This window comes from Parasteatoda tepidariorum, chromosome 1, assembly GCF_982258835.1.
Source record: "Parasteatoda tepidariorum strain Cologne lab strain chromosome 1, Ptep-v5.0, whole genome shotgun sequence".
Taxonomy (NCBI): Eukaryota; Metazoa; Arthropoda; class Arachnida; order Araneae; family Theridiidae; genus Parasteatoda; species Parasteatoda tepidariorum.
This window is the reverse complement of record NC_141755.1, coordinates 99,324,989-99,345,181: the sequence shown is the minus strand read 5'-3', so window position 1 is coordinate 99,345,181 and position 20,193 is coordinate 99,324,989.

The window sequence follows — 20,193 nt, the reverse complement described above, 5'->3', positions numbered from 1 at the left end:
TGCATAATATTTTGTTTATAATTATTCAAAGTTAACTAATGATACTTTACTTTTTATTTATACTTCACATTTATCTCTTGATACTTAGCTTTTCTATAATGACAGTAAGTATGTAAGTGTACCTTACTAATTTTTCAATATACTTACATTTTTAAGAGTCTTCGTTTATAAATACAATTTATTTTTCTTGAAACAAATTTCAATCCAAACATAAGAACTACAAAACTAAACACACCTGCCATCTTTCATTAGTGTATAGAATAATCTTAGAACTATAATCAAAATATCTGTCAAACTTAAAATAAGTTTAAAAGGGATACCTAAGGACTTAAATGATTTCAAATTAATGGCATTTAATCTTCCTTATTCTAATAATGTGTTGGTAAAATTTTATCATGAAAGTGATTTATTTCTTTTATTTCAGATATTTCGTATAATCCTGTAAGGTTTATCTGGTAAAGAAGGAAAGAGATGTAATACTGTTCTTATGGAAGAAATTTAAAAATAAGAAATAAAAATGAATAATGTTCTAAATGTTTCACTTGACAATAAGTGTTTTATTTTTTAAATTGATTCTTGTATTATTTAAAATGCAAAACAAAACACGTAAAGGGCTATAACAAAATAATATGATACATTAAAAGTATGTTCTTAATAAAATATTGTTTTTTTTTTATAGTTATAAATAAATTTTAATTTATATACTGTATATTACAATAAATTTGTCCCAAAATAAATCCTATAATTTTTAATTAAATTATCTTATGCCAATAATGAATGATATAAATTTTACAATAATAAAATGTAAGTATGACATTGAAAATCCTCTTATATTTAAAAAGCAATTTTACTAAGAAAGTGGAAAAAATAATTTTCATAAAAGTGATATTCCTGATATGCAATGTGTAAATGAATAAAATTGATGATCCCTTCATGTAATGTAAATTAATTTGATGAAAATAAAATTCTGAGACATTGTAGTATAGACAAGTCTGACATTATTTATTATGTATTTTTTAGTCTGAATTTAAAAAATAGAATTGATTTGATAGATCTAATAGTTTTGATGTTATAAATATTTTATGAGTGAAAGGTAATTCAAAAATTTATATTTCATACATTAAACCATCATTTCTTCTACAGAATTATTTCAAAGGACTATGTTTTTGAATTAAGCTTAAAAAATAAATTTGAAGAAATGCCTTACTTGATTAGATAGCAATGTCAGTTGCATAAAGTGGTATAAGTCATAAAATTGTCCTTTCTACACATTAAACTTTTTATAAATTTTCGAATTGTTAAACTATTAAATCAGACAGCTTGCTTTTATTCTCATTCGATTTAGTGCTTACATAGATAATGATACCGCACTTGCCTAGCTAGCATGTTACATAGTAAATATATATAAATAAACTATGCTTTTACAGGGTGCGGAGCCAAATCTTTCAACAAAAAATAAGCAACTTTTAAGAACATTTTAGGCACTCAAAAAATATTTTAAAGCTCTAGGTAAATTGACAAAATGCAAAATAATTCTCAGACTTTACATGATCATGATAAAATAACTAGAATTTGACAAAGAACTGTTTTCTTGATTATATTAGCCATTAAAAAAATGATCAAGAGATTTTTGGGTTCGATTTCAGAGGGTGGAAAATAAAGCCTGAAATTGAGAATATCTTGCAAAATACAGCATGAGAGAGCAAGAATCTCACCGAACCCAGCTCACTAGACGCACATGCGGACTCGCAAGTATTTCACCAAACCTGTAAAATGATTGGCGTTTTCATACGCTATGGACTGACGGTACGCTGAAATTAATCATGGTTGAATGAATTCTGCTGTTGTTGTTAATTTACGTCGCACTAGAGCTGCACAATGGGCTATTGGCGACGGTCTGGGAAACATCCCGGAGGATGATCCGAAGACATGCCATCACAATTTTGATCCTCTGCGGAGGGGATGGCACCCCCGCCTCGGTAGCCCGACGACCTGCGAGCGAAGTTGAGCACTTTGCGGTAGCACAGTTTAACGAGGACCCATACCGCACACCCTCGGTCCCTACGCAGACTGATCCAAGTGGTCACCCACCCGCACACTGACCATAGCCAGAGATGCTTGACTTCGGTGATCTGCTGGGAACCGTGTCTTAACGATCAGTCCAGTGCGGGACGAATGAATTCTGAAAACGTGAAATAGAAAAATGTGAAAAGTACGTTTTTACATAATATGTGGCGAAAATCGACATTCCTTTTCATAAATCTCTTTTTCGAAAAAGGAAAATAAGGCACTTTTTAAAAACACTTATTAAGAAAAGCACCTTTAAGGGTCTTTAAAAAATGAAAATCAAAAATAAGCACCTTTAAGCACTTTTTAAAAACGCTACGCACCATGTTTTATACCTTAGTCACTCAAATCAAGATAAAAAAAATCGTCAAAATTCTAGATAGTATTTAAGTCCATCCCCCTTTCACCCCCTTATCCTTTTAGGGACACAACATGAAATTCATTGATATCTTAATATCATTTTATATTATGAGGTAGAAATCATAATCCTTTTTATACTATGCTACTTCACTTAAAAAGCACTTTTTAAAATTGCTACGCACCATGTTTTATACATTAGTCACTCAAATCAACGTAAAAAAATCGTCAAAATTCTAGATAGTATTTAAGTCCATCCCCCTTTCACCCCCTTATCTTTTTAGGGACGCAGCATGAAATTCAATGATATCTTAATATTATCTCATATTATGAGGTAGAAATCATAATCCTTTTTATACTATGCTACTTCACTAATGGGGAAATAAAGTTCTCAGAATTTTAATTTCCTGCTGAAGAAAAGACTTAACACAAATACAAATGTAAAAAATTAAATCAAAATCAATCAATATTCTACAGCATCTTTACGAACATCGTTGAGAAACTATGATATAATAGAATCATATGATAAAATTAAATACGAGCCAAAAGTAAAGATAAATAACAAAATATGGTAACCCAATTTCATGCAACCGTTCAGGCAATTAAGCAACCCTTTCGGCAACTCCGAACGGGGGAATTTCACTTACAGTTGCACTTACACTTGCAGTTACACTTGCAGTTGCACATATTTTTCTCTCGTGTGATAGAGGCATTACATTCATTAAGTAAAGAAAAGCATGAAAATACAATATTTTACTTACGAAATAAAATGGCGCATTTATGCAGCATAGGCCAAATTAATCAACAAATTATTTAGTTGAACACTAGTTCTTTTTTGAAATTTTTTTAAATTTTATTTACAGAATTTTCAAAATTAATCCCTCGTAAAAACATATGATTAATCTGATATGGAATAATTATACATTTCCGAAAAGTCGAATTTGTCAACAGCCTTTTCAAGTTAAGAAACTAGCGTAGCGTAATTTCTCAACAGGAAGTGTTTACTTAAGTTGAATTATTAATGTTTTATAGATATCTTCAGAGCGCTTGACGATAGCAGAAAAATAATCTTAGTGAATACAATTAGTCACAGTGTTAATGAAAAATATTTATTGAAATGATGCGCTTACGCCTAAAATGCATTAAATATACCAAGAACAGCATTCAAGATTTAAATTAAAGATGATATCTCAAAAATGCTTTTATTAAAAACTCAGTTTTGGTCTTTTGATGTAGAATAGAAAAATAACAAGAAAAAATGCTTAGTTTATCGATGCATACACGAGATGTGCGCATTTTTTCCTGTAATTTCATTTTATAACAGCCGTTGAACGGCAGACCCGAATTTTTGGATTTACGACTACTAATGTTCAACTACGAAACCTTGTAATTTTGAACCTAATTCAGAAGACAAGGGAATTCCTGGATCAAGTATTGGGAGAAATTTGCCTTCGTAGAGGAATTTGTGAGGGAACTAACCCGCATTTCCACGAGAACCTCCCACGGTTAGCCTGACGGCAAGGGGAATCTAACCCTTGATCAGTCTACCACTGAGGATATTTCACGTCAGCACTGTGGTCGGTGCTAGCCGGATGCGGAATTCGTATCGACATCGTTGAGATTTGAACCCGGTTCACCTCATTGGAAGGCGAGCGCTCTATCCCTGAGCCTTCGCGGCTCATTTTTCTATAATTAAAAGTTTCCAGGCACTGTGTAGCAGCTCGTACCGGTGATGTTTTCGGCTCGATTTTGGCTCGCGGACTGTAGTTTCGAAAATACGCCTGCAGATCCTTAAAGAAATTTTTAAAATAAAATAAAAAAAAATATGCTTCGTCAAAATATATCAACTTAGATTAATCAGTAATTACGCATAAATTAATAGTAGTGAACAATTACAGTCCTATATATTTACTGATAAGCCGAGAGGACTACATAGGAGTCAGGAAACTGGCCTTGTATCAGAAAGTTCCTGGGTTCGAATCCCAGATAAGGCATGGATGTTCTTTCATTCTCTGTACTATCTGTCCATGCAGTGGGAGTAACGTTGGCCCACCTATATACGGTGTATGGTGCCCTTGGTATATGGTGCCCTAGAAAGAGTGGCCAACAAATTTGCCCTAATACGCCTGAATTGTCGAATGTCAACCCAGGTGGTCATTGGAAAAAAAATTTTTTACTATTACGTCTCAATTATACTGAAGCAATAATTATTTTGCGGTCTCAGAAATAATTGAATATTTTGTTATATGATATTGATATTTTTTTTTCTTTAAGTTATAAACCCATTTTTTTTTTACTAATACGTTTCAATTATTCAGAAGCAATAATTATTTTGAGGTCGCAGAAATAATTGAATACTTTATAATATGTGAAAATTTTAATAGTTAATTTAAATTGATATTTTTTTCCCTTATAAATTATAAACCCAAATTTTTTTCTACTATAACGTCCCAATTAAAAAGAAGCACTAATTATTTTGTGGTCGCAGAAATAATCGAATATTTTGCAATATTTGAAAATTTTATTATTAAATTTGATTTGATTTTTTTTTTCTATAAGTTATAAGCCGATTTTTTTTTTTTTTTACTAATACATCCCAATTATAAACGTCCCAATTATAAATGTAAAGAAATAATTATTTTGCGGTGGTAGAAATACTTGACTACTTTGTAATATGTGAAAAACTTATTATTAAATTTGATTTGATATTTTTTTCTATAAGTTATAAATCCAATTTTTTTTTTACCTATACGTCCCAATTATAAAGAAGAAATAATTATTTTGTGGTCGCAGAAACAATTGAATACTTTGTAATATGTGAAAATTTTATTATTAAATTTGATTTGATTTTTTTTTTCTATAAGTTATAAGCCGATTTTTTTTTTTTACTAATACATCCCAATTATAAATGTAAAGAAATAATTATTTTGCGGTGGCAGAAATACTTGAATACTTTGTAATATGTGAAAATTTTATTATTAAATCTGATTTGATATTTTTTCTCTATAATCCAAAATTTTTATACAAAAACCAATATTCATAATATTCCAACGGGCATTGAGAAGAAAGGTGGTAAAAGGAGGAAATAAAATATTCCTTACCTGTAAAAAGCTCATACTTCCTTCCAATTTCCGTCACCGTCTGGACAAATCTTTGAGCCCTTTTTTTGCTCTCATTAAGAACAGAAGTAGACAAAGTGTTCCGGTCAGTCTCTCACACATTATTATTATGAAACAACAACAATGATACATAATAATTTTCTCACTTTTCAAACCCATGAGAACTTTCTCTTCGAAGAAGGTTGTTATAATGACACAGAATGAAAAAACAAAATGCACCATTTTGTATATGAGTGGGAGAATATTAACTTGTCCAGGGGGAGAATTTAAAGTGGGGGAACGCTTGAGTGAATATGTTCACCATACCAGCTAATTACCCTATTAGAACATTTTCTCTCTCTCTCTCTCTCTCTCTCTCTTACTTTTTAGAAAGTGATTTCGATTGTCGTCAAATTTTTTTTTTCATTTGAAAATTTTATAGGGCAAAACTAACGATCACCACTGGCCACTAAACTACTAAATATAACAAATGGCGATTAAAAAAATTGTCCTCCTGGCGCCACCTCATCACCGTTTTTTCCATCGCAAATTCACCCCATGTTCGTTGTATTATTATTAGTATTTATTTTTTGTAATAAGCCACAGGGGTGCCAGGCCCATGTCCAAGAGTTCGTGGGTTCGGTCCCTGCTGGTCGAAGACTCCCCGTGTAGTAAATGGTGACTGATGCACGTTAAATCTGTCGAGTCTCAAAGTCCTCCATGTTCCCATAACAAATCAAAACCTCTGGGGGTACCGATCCAGGAGTTTCCTTGTCTTCTGGATTGGTTCAAAATTACAAGGCTACGGCGTTGAACATTTGTAGTCGTAAACCCAAAAATTGGGTCGACTGTTCAACGGCGGTCATAACATAACATAAAATGGCTCAGAAGAAGGCCGGGATAGCCTAGTCGGTAGGGTGCTGGGCTCATGTCCAAGAGGTCGTGGGTTCGATGCCCGCCGGCCGAAGACTCCCCGTGTAGTAAATGGTGACTGATGCACGTTAAATCTGTCGAGTCTCAAAGTCCTCCATGTTCCCATAACAAATCAATACCTCTGGGGGTACTGATCCAGGAGTTTCCTTGTCTTCTGGATTGGTTCAAAATTGCAAGGCTACGGAGTTGAACGTAAGTAGTCGTAAACCCATGAAATTGGGTCGGCTGTTCAACGACGGTTATAAAATAAAATAAAATGGCTCAGGAGATAGAGCATTCGCCTTCCAATCAGGTTAACCGGGTTTGAATCCCAGCGATGTCTGGTCGATACGAATTCCGCATCCGGCTTGCACCGACCACAGTGCTGACGGGAATATCCTCAGTGGTAGACGGATCATGGATTAGAGTCCCCTTTCACTCAGGCTAACCATGGGAGGTTCTTGTGGTCTTCCTCTCCATGTAACGCAAATGCGGGTTTGTTCCATCAAGAAGTCCTCCATGAAAGCAGATTTCTCCCGATACTTGATCAAGAGTTCCCTTGTCTTTTGCACTGGGTTCAAAATTGCAAGACTGCGGAGTTGAACATTAGTAGTCGTGAACGCAAAAATTGGGTCGGCTGTTCAACGACGGTTATAAAATAAGATAAAATAATTAGCCGCGATGACTCAGGGGAGAGAGCGTTCGCCTTCCAATAAGGTGAACCAGGTTCGAATTCCAGCGATGGCTGGTCGATACGAATTGCGCATCCGGCTAGCACCAACCAAAGTGCTGACGTAAAATATCCTCAGTGGTAAACGGATTATGGGTTGAAGTCCCCTTGCAGTCAGGCTTACCGTGGAAGGATTAAGTCCCCATGTAACGCAAATGCGGGTTAGTTGCATCAAAAAGTCTCAACAATGGCAAATTTCTCCCAATACTTGATCCAAGAGTTCCCTTGTCGTCTGCATTGGGTTCAAAATAACAAGGCTAAGGACTTGAACATTAGTAGTCATAAACCCATAAAATTGGGTCGGCTATTCAACGACGGTTTTAAAACAAAATAAACATGAAATCATAATAAATTTGTAAGACTATTTAAAAATTTATTTTGAGTCATATCATTGTCTTTAAGTGAGGGCTATTTCGTGCTAATACCGTTTTTTTTTTTATTTATTTATTTCTTCTTTTTTTTTTTTTTTTTTATTTAAACGACTTTAAACTCCTCATGAACCACAAAGTATTGCATGAGGTTTGCAGTTGTAAGTAGAAAACAAAAAGAAGAAAAATTTACAAATTTACATTAGAACACCTTGCTAATACCTTTGAGAACTATTTTGCGAAATACTTAAATTGTTTTGTACTTTTACAATGAATGCTTTCAAGAAAACTAGAAAGTTTGGAAATAAAAAGAAGAAAATTAAAAACCAAACAAATAATCATAATTTTATTTTCCAGTTGTCCAGTAATTCTAGTACACAATGTAAAGGTACGTATTCTCCTGAAATATGTATTGTTTTCAAATTAATTTAAATAATAAATTAACTATTCAATTATGATTACAGTTTCATTTATTTTCTCCTGAAATATGTATTGTTTTCAAATTAATTTAAATAATAAATTAACTATTCAATTATGATTACAGTTTCATTTATTTTCACAGTTATCAGAACTTTAAATACTTTTCTTAATCTCACAACTTTCCTAATAAATTACACTAAAAAATTAAGTATGGTCGAAACTACCAGAATGTGGTAAAATTTACCGTGTTTCTGGCTCTTTGAAAACATGTAAAAACAAGCTACTTTTTACCAAAATGAAGGTGGTTTTGGTAAAATTAACAATAAAATATGGTTTTATAATCTGTGATAAAATTTGGCAAATATAGTAAAATTTGATAAATGTGTTAAAATTTCGCAATTTCAGCATAATACCTTAGCCTTAGAGGATGCCATTTATTCGGTAAAATCTACTTTTCATTTTTCTATTTATTACTAAATTTGTGGCAATAAGGTACAATGTGTGGCAATAAAGTATAATGTGTGGTAAGGTATAATGTGTGGTAATAAGGTATAATGTTTGGTAATAAGGTATAATGTGTGGTAATAAGGTATAATGTGTGGTAATAAGGTATAATGTGGGGTAAGGTATAATGTGTGGTATTAAGGTATAATGTGTGGTAAGGTATAATGTGTGGTAATAGGGTATAATATGTGGTATAAGGGTAATGTTATAAATGTGTGGTAATAAGGTTTCAGGTAAACCATTGCCATATGGACGAAAAAATCACCAAATTAATTGTTAAAATATAGCATATTTTGGTTTCATTAACCAGAATTATATTTTTTTTTATCATAAGCGTCATATAATAGTAATATAATAAGGTAATATAATAAGGTAATAAGGTAATATAGTAATATAATAAGGTAACTTTACCGGAATTTTATTTCTCCCTGTAATTATTTATTATAAAACAAATTTAATGTAAAACTATTTTCCAAAATTGTTTGTTAGTACACTGTAAAAAATGTTAGTATAAAGTTGCCACCATTTTTGGAGTTGAGTTAAACTAAATGCCTTTTTAGGTACAGAACTGCAGAATCGTGCAAAGAATTATTTAAAATTGACAAAATAACAATTATTTGAAATAAATCTAGCGGATATGTTACTAAAAATGTGTTTGTTTTTTAAGTGATATATTTTGAACTTTATTCTAACGCGCATGAAAATGTATGTTGTCAATAAACAAAAAATGAATAAAAAATAAATAAAACTATAACAGTGAAAAAGTAAATAAGAAATGTGACTACATACAATGAAAAATACTTTATTTTACTTCTAACCCAAAAATTTTAGCAACTATATACTCCAAAAGTTTTTAAAATATAGTTTTAATTAGTAAAAGTTTAAAAATATTTTAGTTGTTATAATCTCAATTGCTGTTATTATATGGTTAGTAACTAGTACAGGGTAGTATAAGGTTAGTAACTGAGTATGTATACTCTATTTTCTCTATCAGTTTCCTTGTTGTTTAAATATTTTTGTTGCAAATTTTCATACAAAATGTGGCCTAATCGCTCTATGTTAAATTCAACTGGACCAACAAGAATCAGTTTTGACATCAAAATTTAAGTTTTTAAACTTGACACTGGATTCACGAGCAATTTTTTGAGCTATAGCAGTCGCTCCATATATAGCACGAACGTTAGGAGCAGTTTTTAAGGTCTTAAATCCCTGATTAAAAGCTAAAAAAATAATTAAATGAAAAATAAACTTAAATAAATAAATTAATAACAATGTGCTGAAAATACTCGTCCATCCCAGCTTGTCATTTTAACGTTCAGAAAATTAACAAAAATTTATCTAAACATAAAAACATTACGTCGTTGATTCCGATAAAACATCCTCTTTCAAATAATCCGAAACATTATGCGAAAAACTTTTAATGTTTCGACTCATTTCAAAATTTAAAAAAAAAAAAATGGCAAAAAATCTTCAACCAAGAAAACTTTAAAGCAAGAAGCATTTAATAAAATTCGGAATGTAAAAAAATTTGAAGAAAGAAAAAAGACGAGAATTTATTTTAAACCCACTAAATTAAAACCATTCAAACAGTTTTCCTGCATTAGCAATTTCCTTAGAGTTTTTAAATTTAAAAGCCACTGAATAAACATTCAAATCGATTGATTTATAATACAGTGTAAAAGAGTAACAGTTCTTCAAGGTCACGTTTGTCTTCTTCCACAAAGTAAAGAAAGAAGAAACATTAACCTGTTTTACGCCCAAAGCGCATCTCAATCAAATATATTAATTGTCATTACTTTTTTCTTATTTTTTTAATCCCATCTCTGGCGAAGAAGTCAGTTATAAGAGTAAAAAAAATGGCCACTGGCACTTGCCCTTGGATGCCCATCCTTTCTTATTTCTCGCCATTTTTTTTCCACTCATCCTTGATCCACTTTTAACTCCACCTTTCCTACAACTGAATCTATCTTGAATATCAATTTTTTTAATTGGATTTAAATAAATATTTCTAAATATAAAAGTGGGAAAAAAAGCCCCCAAAATATTAAATATATTTTAAAAAAGTAAGGTACAAAATATTAAATACATTTTAAAGAATAAGTATTAAAATGTAAAGGGCACTTTTAAAGAACAAGTAAAAAAAAATATTGAGTACACTTTAAAAAAGTAAGGTACAAAATATTAAATGCGTTTTAAAGAATAAGTACTAAAATGTAAAGGGCACTTTTGAAGAATAAGTAAAAAAAAAATATTAAGTATACTTCAAAAAAGATGAGAAATGAAATATTAGGTAAATTTGTGACATATAGTGAAAGAAACCATGGGTCAGTTTCTCGGTTGAACCCCGCTCCAAACTGTTCTGAGTGGTGCCGAACGGGAAAAAAAAACAATATATCTTTTCAATTAATAAAACATGAAAAATAAGCACCAAAATGTTAAACATTATATATAAGAAATATTTAAATGTAAGGAAATATTTAAAAGAATTGCTATTAAATAAAGAATAATGACGCCACGTAAAAATTACGAACTGAATCAACTGAAAATTCAACCGTTAACCAACAATGATAAATTTCTCAAAAGTTGAAGAAATTAGCTTGCTCTAAATCGAATTGCGCCAAAAGCTCCGGCACTCTAGATTTTTTCAATTAATGAAGCATGAAAAATAAGCACCAAAATATTAAACAGATTTTAAGTACCGAAATGTTAGTTATACTTTAAAAAAAATAATAAGTAAGTATCAAAATGTGAATTGCACGTTAAAAAAATTAAATGATAAAATAGGTAACTGAAGACAAATGGTGAAACATTATGCCTTTTTGATTAACGAAACATGGACATTTTGTTCTGAATCCAACATTCAGTTGATTGAGATGCTCACAATGTTTGTTGATCCCCATTCTTAAGTAATATTACTGATACACGCAACAACAAGCTTTTTCTATGCAATTCAAATCTTGCTCGAACTTCAGCAACCATCTGACGCATAGCAATTCTCTACCGCTGTCGCCGAGGAATTAATCCTTTCTAACCGAATGGGACATATATGACCCAAATATGAAACTTTATTCCCTAATGGCTAAACAGATCACAATTTTGCAAGTTTTTTTTTTATGTTTTCAGGGTTCTTTAGGCATTAGGGAATGAAAATATGACTAAAGGAACTTGGCAACACTCTTATATCAAAAATGGCGGACTTCTGTTTGCGAGAGCGCCTGTTAATATCGTTTTAATTTACGTGTTTTCTGAATTTTGAGGTAAGTACAACTATACTTTTGCCATATTTTGTGTAAAATAGTTATGTTATAAGTAATATTTGTACAGATTAAATATTTGATAATATCGATATTTGTACCGAGTAATATTTGTAGTAATATTTGTACCGATTTAGGATCAGGTTTAGAAATTTGACACATTTTGTTTTGTGGGTATATTGTCCCAATCATACTTACTATCTGGATAATGTATCCCATTAGTGATAAAAAAAAACATTATAAGACAAAATTTTAGTTAACGGCGACTTCTGGTTTCTATAACTTATGGTAAGAATAAATAATTCGATGCACTTGTATTATTTTCATTATTTATTCCCATGTAATATGTAAGAATTTTTACAATATTCAATACGATTGAGACTTATTGTCCTGTGAAATTTTCTGGTAAACGGGAAAAATGGAAAACTTTAAACTCATAGTATACTTATTTTAATGTGTCAGCATCAACATAAACTACTTTTCATTCTTAAATTTTAATGCAGATCGAAAGGGTTAAGGCAATGAGCAGTCTTTATTCTAGTTCCAGTGACGGCTTGAAGCCTTCCTAGCTTCATATCGATGAGTACGAGCTTGTTCGGGAAGTAAAAGCGACCGGTGCACAATACTGATCATATTATCATCATCAAATCAGTTTGTCTGAAATTTGTGACATCTTACATTCTGAAAACCCCTGGGCTACGACTGGCTGTTTTATTTTTTACCTGGTCTTATCAGTCTAACATTGAATAAAAAATGAAATGGTAATCGCCATTACATGTTGGAATGGAATCATGGAATGGTAATCTAACAAGGAATGGTAATCGTCATTACATGTTAGAATGGAATCAAGGAATGGTAATCAAACATGGAATGGTAATCACCATTACATGTTAGAATGGAATCATGGAATGGTAATCTAACATGAAATGGTAATCACCATTACATGTTGGAATGGAATCATGGAATAGTAATCAAGCATGGAATGGTAATCACCATTACATGTTGGAATGGAATCATGGAATGGTAATCAAGCATGAAATGGTAATCACCATTACATGTTAGAATGGAATCAAGGAATGGTAATCAAACATGGAATGGTAATCACCATTACATGTTAGAATGGAATCATGGAATGGTAATCTAACATGAAATGGTAATCACCATTACATGTTGGAATGGAATCATGGAATGGTAATCTAACATGAAATGGTAATCACCATTACATGTTGGAATGGAATCAAGGAATGGTAATCACCATTACATGTTGGAATGGAATCATGGTATGGTAATCAAGCATGAAATGGTAATCACCATTACATGTTGGAATGGAATCATGGAATGGTAATCTAACATGAAATGGTAATCACCATTACATGTTGGAATGGAATCATGGAATGGTAATCTAACATGAAATGGTAATCACCATTACATGTTGGAATGGAATCATGGAATGGTAATCTAACATGAAATGGTAATCACCATTACATGTTGCAATGGAATCATGGAATGGTAATCTAACATGAAATGGTAATCACCATTACATGTTGGAATGGAATCATGGAATGGTAATTGCTGCACTCTTTTAAGACAATCTGGATACAATTTTACTTTTTTTTCAAAATTTATTATTTGTTATTAATTCCAATGGGATTTTATAAATTACTTACAGCTAAAGTAACATTGTATTTCGTTTTTCCCTATCGAAACACATAGCAGGTAAATATTAATAAAGGGCGTGAACACAAGTTAATGAAATTTAATCTAGGTCTGATTCAATGCGTGGGGAAATCTGAACTTATTGTATTGAACTCTTGATAAGAGATTGATAAAAGCTTTCTTATGTTTCATGGCCTTTTCATAGATACCTTTTAAAAACAATTCTTTCGAACTTATAAATTACAGTAGTAACCAACGCCCTATTCCGTGGATTTTTGTTTCAGTTTTGATTTTGAATATATATTGAAAGTGTTCGTTGTTTCTGGTTTTTCTGATTTTACGTGTTTATTGTATATATGTGTAATAATGGATTGTGTTTTTACTCACATTTGTTATCAGATAGTTTTAAGACAAAGAAGTAGAAAAACTAAAAAAAAAAAAGTATCAAAATCAGAACAAGAAATTTTTGAAAAAGCAAATAAAATTAATTTAAGCATTTCAATAAATAAACTAGAACCGAGGGAATAAATTTATTTCATTTTCAATAACTGGTACTGAATCGAATATGTCGGTAGTGTTGCTCATTTAATGTTATATGGTGAAACTTGAAGAACTTGTAAAAATTGAAGAACATAGGGGAATAAGGCTTGCTTCCGTAAACATAATGTAAATCGGTCTGACAAGGGTTGATACAATTCTTGTGTATAAAGGAAAAACGAAACTTAAAGGACCAGCAGCAAAGGTTCAATTATAGATATTGAGTTTATTAGCTAGTCGGTTAGTGGTTAAAATTTTAATGCAATATTCCATGCTTAGATTCTCGAATTAATGAAATTGGGGTGAAAATTTAATCAATTTCCGATAATTTAGTTTAAGCACTAATGCAAATGCAGCATATCTTTTTATTCGTGACACAAAGAAAATTTGAAGTTTAAAGTAAACATTAAAATCCTACATTACACAATTTATAAAAATATACCAGTTTATAAAATACTTTAAAAATACAAAGAAAATCAGAAAAAATAGAAAAAAAATTAATATAAAATAAATTGTTTCTAAAAAAGTTTTAAAATATTTAAAAAAAAACTAAATAAAATTTTTTTTTGCATTTTTTGCACTTTTTTATTAATATATTTTGCTTTGGTTATATCAATACAATATTAGAAAGCATTTCTTTAGCGGATATATAATCATGTGAACTGACGACTTATTTTATTTTGCGGCTTTTTAATTTTTTTTAAAATTTGTTAAGGAAATTTTTAAAAAAAATTTTTTAGTAATATATATATATATATATATATATATATATATATATATATATATATATATATATATATATATCTATATATATATATATATATATATATATATATATATATATATATATATATATATATATATATATAAATAGTTCTCTTACGTGGCTCCCAAATTTTGGCTGAAGTACTTTGTACTACTAAATAAGATTCCTTTCACAACACTTAAATATTTACTTCATTTTCTTCATTTATAGAGAAAACAGTCGGCAAAGAATTCTGTTAGGTTAAAAAACATTTCGCTAAAAAAAGAGCGAATTCTAAAAGAAATAAAAATAAACAACTTAAATAAAATTGCTGTTGCCTGCCATAGAATTTTTTGAAAGTTAACTTAGCAACATAAATCAAAATGACATAGAAGCGCAACTAGATCAAAATTAAGATACCTGAGCTCTTGACGTAACAAATCCTTCAATTTTATAAGTGTTGTATCGCCAAATGCCAAAATTAACAATTGTGTTTTTAAAGAAATTCTCTCTCTACTATTCAGACTACTATTTCATATTGTTTTACAACACATGGCTTTAGCACTGTGGTGGGAAAGACTTTAAAACAAAACTTACAACAGTTACTTTTCTCAACAACTGAAATTTAGAATAGTGTGATTAAGAAAAATATGTGAACTGTTTGCAATTTCAAATTAATATTGAAATGTACAGGTTTATAATTTTCAACAGTGAAAAGTTTTCGGAACTTCAGTATTCAAAAAAGTATACAAAAGCTAGACGTTAAGAACGTATCCAATGAGCGAGCAATGCGAGCATTGGATTGCGAAGCAATCCGAAATGAAGTGCGAAAGTAGTTCCGGGGGTTGGCGAGCGCCAGCGAGCAGGGGGCGAAGCCTCCTAGTATATATATATTTAGTTAACAATGTTTATTTCTTTCAGCCATTCACTTCAATTTTTCGAGAAAAAATTGTTTTTAAAACATATAACCGGTTTTCATATTTTTAATTTTTCATCTACTGCCTTGCCTGTTAATGAATGAAATAGAAATAGGTTCTCATCTATTTAAATTACACTTCATTTGTTAAAAGAAGTCAAAACCAATTTCATTTTAAAATCATTTAAAGCCGAAAAAGTCAAATTAAAGTAATTTAAAAGTCAAAATTAAAATGATTTAATTGAAGGTAACTAATGCCATTTTTCTTTTAAAAACACACATAAAAAAATTAAAGATTCACAAAACTATTTTCTTGGTGATTCCGTTGATTCATTTTATTGTTATCATTGTATTTCATATCATTGCGACATTAAAAACAATTACAACGATATGATTTTTATTTCTTAAGTTAAATGAAATATACATTTAAAATTTCTAGAATATGTAAAAAAAGAATCTATTTTAAGTCAATAAAAACATATTTTGAAGAAATTGTTATTAAGTATAAATTATATATTTCACAATCCCGATTTCTAAATATATAATTAATAAAAGCAATTTAAGACGTGTACATAATTTAAAATAAAAACAATTTTTTATTAAAAGGATAATTTGTATGACAGATAGCATAGAGAGAGTTGAGAGAATCACTATGTAATTATAGGGATTAGAATACTTTAACTGCGGCAAAAATCTTGTAGATTTTATTACGATACCATCACGAATAATCATGAGGTAAAAATATGCAATGTCTTTAAAACGTATGATTAATGGGTAAGTATATTTTCCTGCTTTTAAAAGATACATTCATTTAATTGATGACCACGTGACGCGATTTCATTATAAATTTGTTTTTGCTCTTTTTTTTAAATTCATTTTTATTTATATTCATGTTCACAAATTAGAAAGAGAAAAAAGAGATTCATTCTTTGTTCCTTGAAATCATTTACATGTATACTTAATAAATACATTAACGATAAACAAAATATGTGTCTTTTTAAGGACCTCAATTTCGTTCATTTAATATATAAAGTTAATTGACCGTATTGAAGGTAAAGCTGTTTTATATGATAAATATGGTTTTATCGTTTTTAAATTAAAATTTTTCTTTTCGCAATATTCATTATTTTAATAAACAAATATTGCGCAATAATTTGCAATTTAGTTATTAATCATGATAACCACTTGCCTATCTTAGAAAATTACTTTAAAAAAAACTGAGTTAATTTTTATGAATAGCCGAATCGCGGAGGTTCGCTTTGAATTAGAAAGTTTTAATTTATTTATAAGAAATTTAAAAACTAATTTTAAAAATTGCAAAATGTGCAGTTTACGGTTATCCATAAATTTATTAAAAACATAAATCTTAAAAGTTTTTCACTACATATCACAAAAAATATATAATTACTGAAACGTCTTTTCGTACCGTTTGGTGTATTGATGCCTGTTTGTGTATTCTCATTGGATATAAAAATCACATGGTATGATCATAAGAAAACAAAGAAAATACTGAAATCTTTGGCTACTATAAATTAACATCTTTAACTTGTCTGAAATCTTTAACTGCCATTTCTAAAAGTTATAACAGTATTTACCTGTAAATAGTTTCCCTTTATTTAAAAGTGTTAGCGGGCAATATTATTTTACCCTTACGTCTTAACATTATTTTTTTGTGTCATTATTAGGTTTTTAATTTTAATTATTGTTCAAAATTAGAGTCACAAAATTTAAAGTTATTATTTATTACTTTCCACTTGACTTCTAAATAATTTTTGGTGATAAACGAATTTTTATTAAATCCAAAAATTAAATAACATTAAAAACACAATTGTTTGGATGGAAATGCATATGAAAATGATTTAGCTGAAAGTTTGTTCCAACTGAATCGGGAACTAAATCTGAAAAAATATTTCAATTTCATGAGAAACAAGTTGTAGCAACCCACACCTTTGTTTATATAAATTCTAACAAAACACAAATGAATGCAATTCATAAATGGATATATAATATGATAAATGTCATGCTGAAGTATGCATAACATATTTCAAACATTCAAAAACAAAATAAATATACTATTTAATTTTTTTTTCAATGAATAAAAATCATTAATATATTCTGTAATCTTTTTGCACCACTACCTTGAATTGAGTGCAAAGTAAAATCTATTTTTACCCTCTACTTCTGCCTAAAACATTAGCATAGAATTTGAGAACTGTTTTATGGCTGATAACGTTTTGAATTCATTATTATTTCTCACGCTTTCTTTTTCGCCAACATATTTGAATACGTAAGGCTAAGAATAAGAGCCTTGGCATTAAATTTAATCAATTAACAACCAATACATGGATTTCTCAACTTTCCTTGGCCAAAACAGTGCCAACGTTTACATCAAGGTTGCCACACATAGTATTTTCAATACTACTCTACTGTAGAATTTTTTCACCAAAAGATAGGGATGTGGTATTTTTCGTAGTATTTTTTTAAAAAGTTGCATGTTTTTTTTTCTTTCATCAATATTTAAATCAAAGAGAAGAAATGCCACTCTAGTTTTTTGAAGTAAAAAGCAATTTTTGAAATAAGCCAACCGGATGCGTCTTGATTTCCACGGTTACCGCGATAATCTGCCGGATATGGAAGTCACTAACTAAATGCGAATTATTCTAGCTTGGCGTTATTGTTGGCGTCGTTTTAAATAGCGATGGCTGTGGAAATCAAGATGTACCGCCAACCGTTCGTTTTATACTAGTCAAAATAGTCGCTCGATCTTGTGATGATTGTAAGAAATAAAATTTATTTATTCCTTTCTTTGTAGTGCTTTTTTTGCAACCAACACAACGTTAAAATAGATTTTACGCTTTTTTTTTCTATGAAAGATATAAAATAAAATATGGGATTTTTTTTTTTTTCATTTAGGTTCGATTTTCTACAAATTTGTTATAAATCTCTTTTGATACACACCATTCTTATTAGACAAAGTTGCTGATTTAAATTTTTGTTCCTGCTCGTTTACCTGAAGTATAAGTGCATGAAAGGAAAAATATAATTGTTATTTTATCTTAAAATTATTTTATTCTTAGTAATATATCCTTTTATTTTATCCTTTTAATAGTCTTATTATTCATTTAATAGTATTTCATTCTTTTAATATTATTTTATTTAAACTTCCAAATTACTACTGTAGATGGCGCTTAAAAATATGTAGTATTTTGGAGTATTTTTTTTCAGATGAAGCTGTAGTATTTTTTAATTTCAAAGTCGGACGTACGAAGGTGTCCTGTGGGGAAGCCCGGGCCATTTTTCAAATTTATAATTTGATAATGTATATTTATATTAAAAATTGAGATGAATCTTTAATTTGGAGCTCCGCATAAGTTTTATTTTTGTTTATTTTAATTTTATTCTGCATCAAGCAATTTGTGATGTTTGTCAAATAATAAATAGCTTGCCTACACCACACTGGAATGATATATGGACTACTGGAAATACGTCAATCAACATTCTCTTCAACTTATGGTTAATCATCAACTATTTTAACAAACCAAATGATATCTAGATAATAATTTAAATATCAATAAATGGTTACGATAATTAAATTTAATATATAATTCACGATTGCACTGCAATTCATAAATAGAATTACAGATGATAAAAGATCGAACTCCGTATATATTATTATAATTAATTATCAATAAACGGATTCGATAATTAAAATTAATATAGAATTTATAATTCAGAAATGGAATGCTGAAAAATAATCGAGTTCGAACATAGTACGTGTGTTCACCTTTATGCATTCAGTCGCACATAAACTCATCTCTAAAGTTCAATAGATCCTTTCTTTTCAATCTATATATTTTTCATAGCAACCATTTTTCATAAGATCATTTAAAAGAACATAAAAGCATTTGAGAACAATATAAACGATTACTTATAATTGAAAATAATGAATTGAACTTGGAAAAAAAAAGTTTAAACTTCGGAATACAGAATGTGTAGAGAGTTGAACAAAATATCAAAATGAAATATTTTTAATTATCTATTATATTTAATGGGGAGCCCATGGTCAAATTTGAGACTTCTATTGATTTACGCATTATTTAGTATTACTATCAATTAGGCTAATTATCCTGATAATTACAAAACATCGAAATGAAACGTTTTTCAGTTTTTTTAATTGATCTCCTAAATTTTAGCTTTCTAACTGCATGGAAAGTGGGAGAATTAATGATTGAGTGAAGGAATAAGTGAGTGAGTGAGTGAATGAATGATATATTTACCTTTTTTATATACAGATATTTACTGCCTGCAAGTCACTTCATTGTTTTGCTACGTCACACTGATATGCATACTCCTACATTCAAAAATATGAATGAAACATTGTTTTACAGCTGGTCCCGTAATTAGGGGTGAGCTCAAAATTGAGTCACTTTGTCTCCTATGAATTGTCTCAAACGGGCATAATATCAAATAAAGTACCACTGAACATGTTTCTATATTTCATTCAACTCGCAATTGCTCTTCTGTCACGAATGAAATAACAATTTTTTAGCCACTTCTATTTACCTATTTTGAGTTTGTAACAGTTATTAATGACTGTTATGTCCAATTTTGTTCATCTTTGGCTAGAAC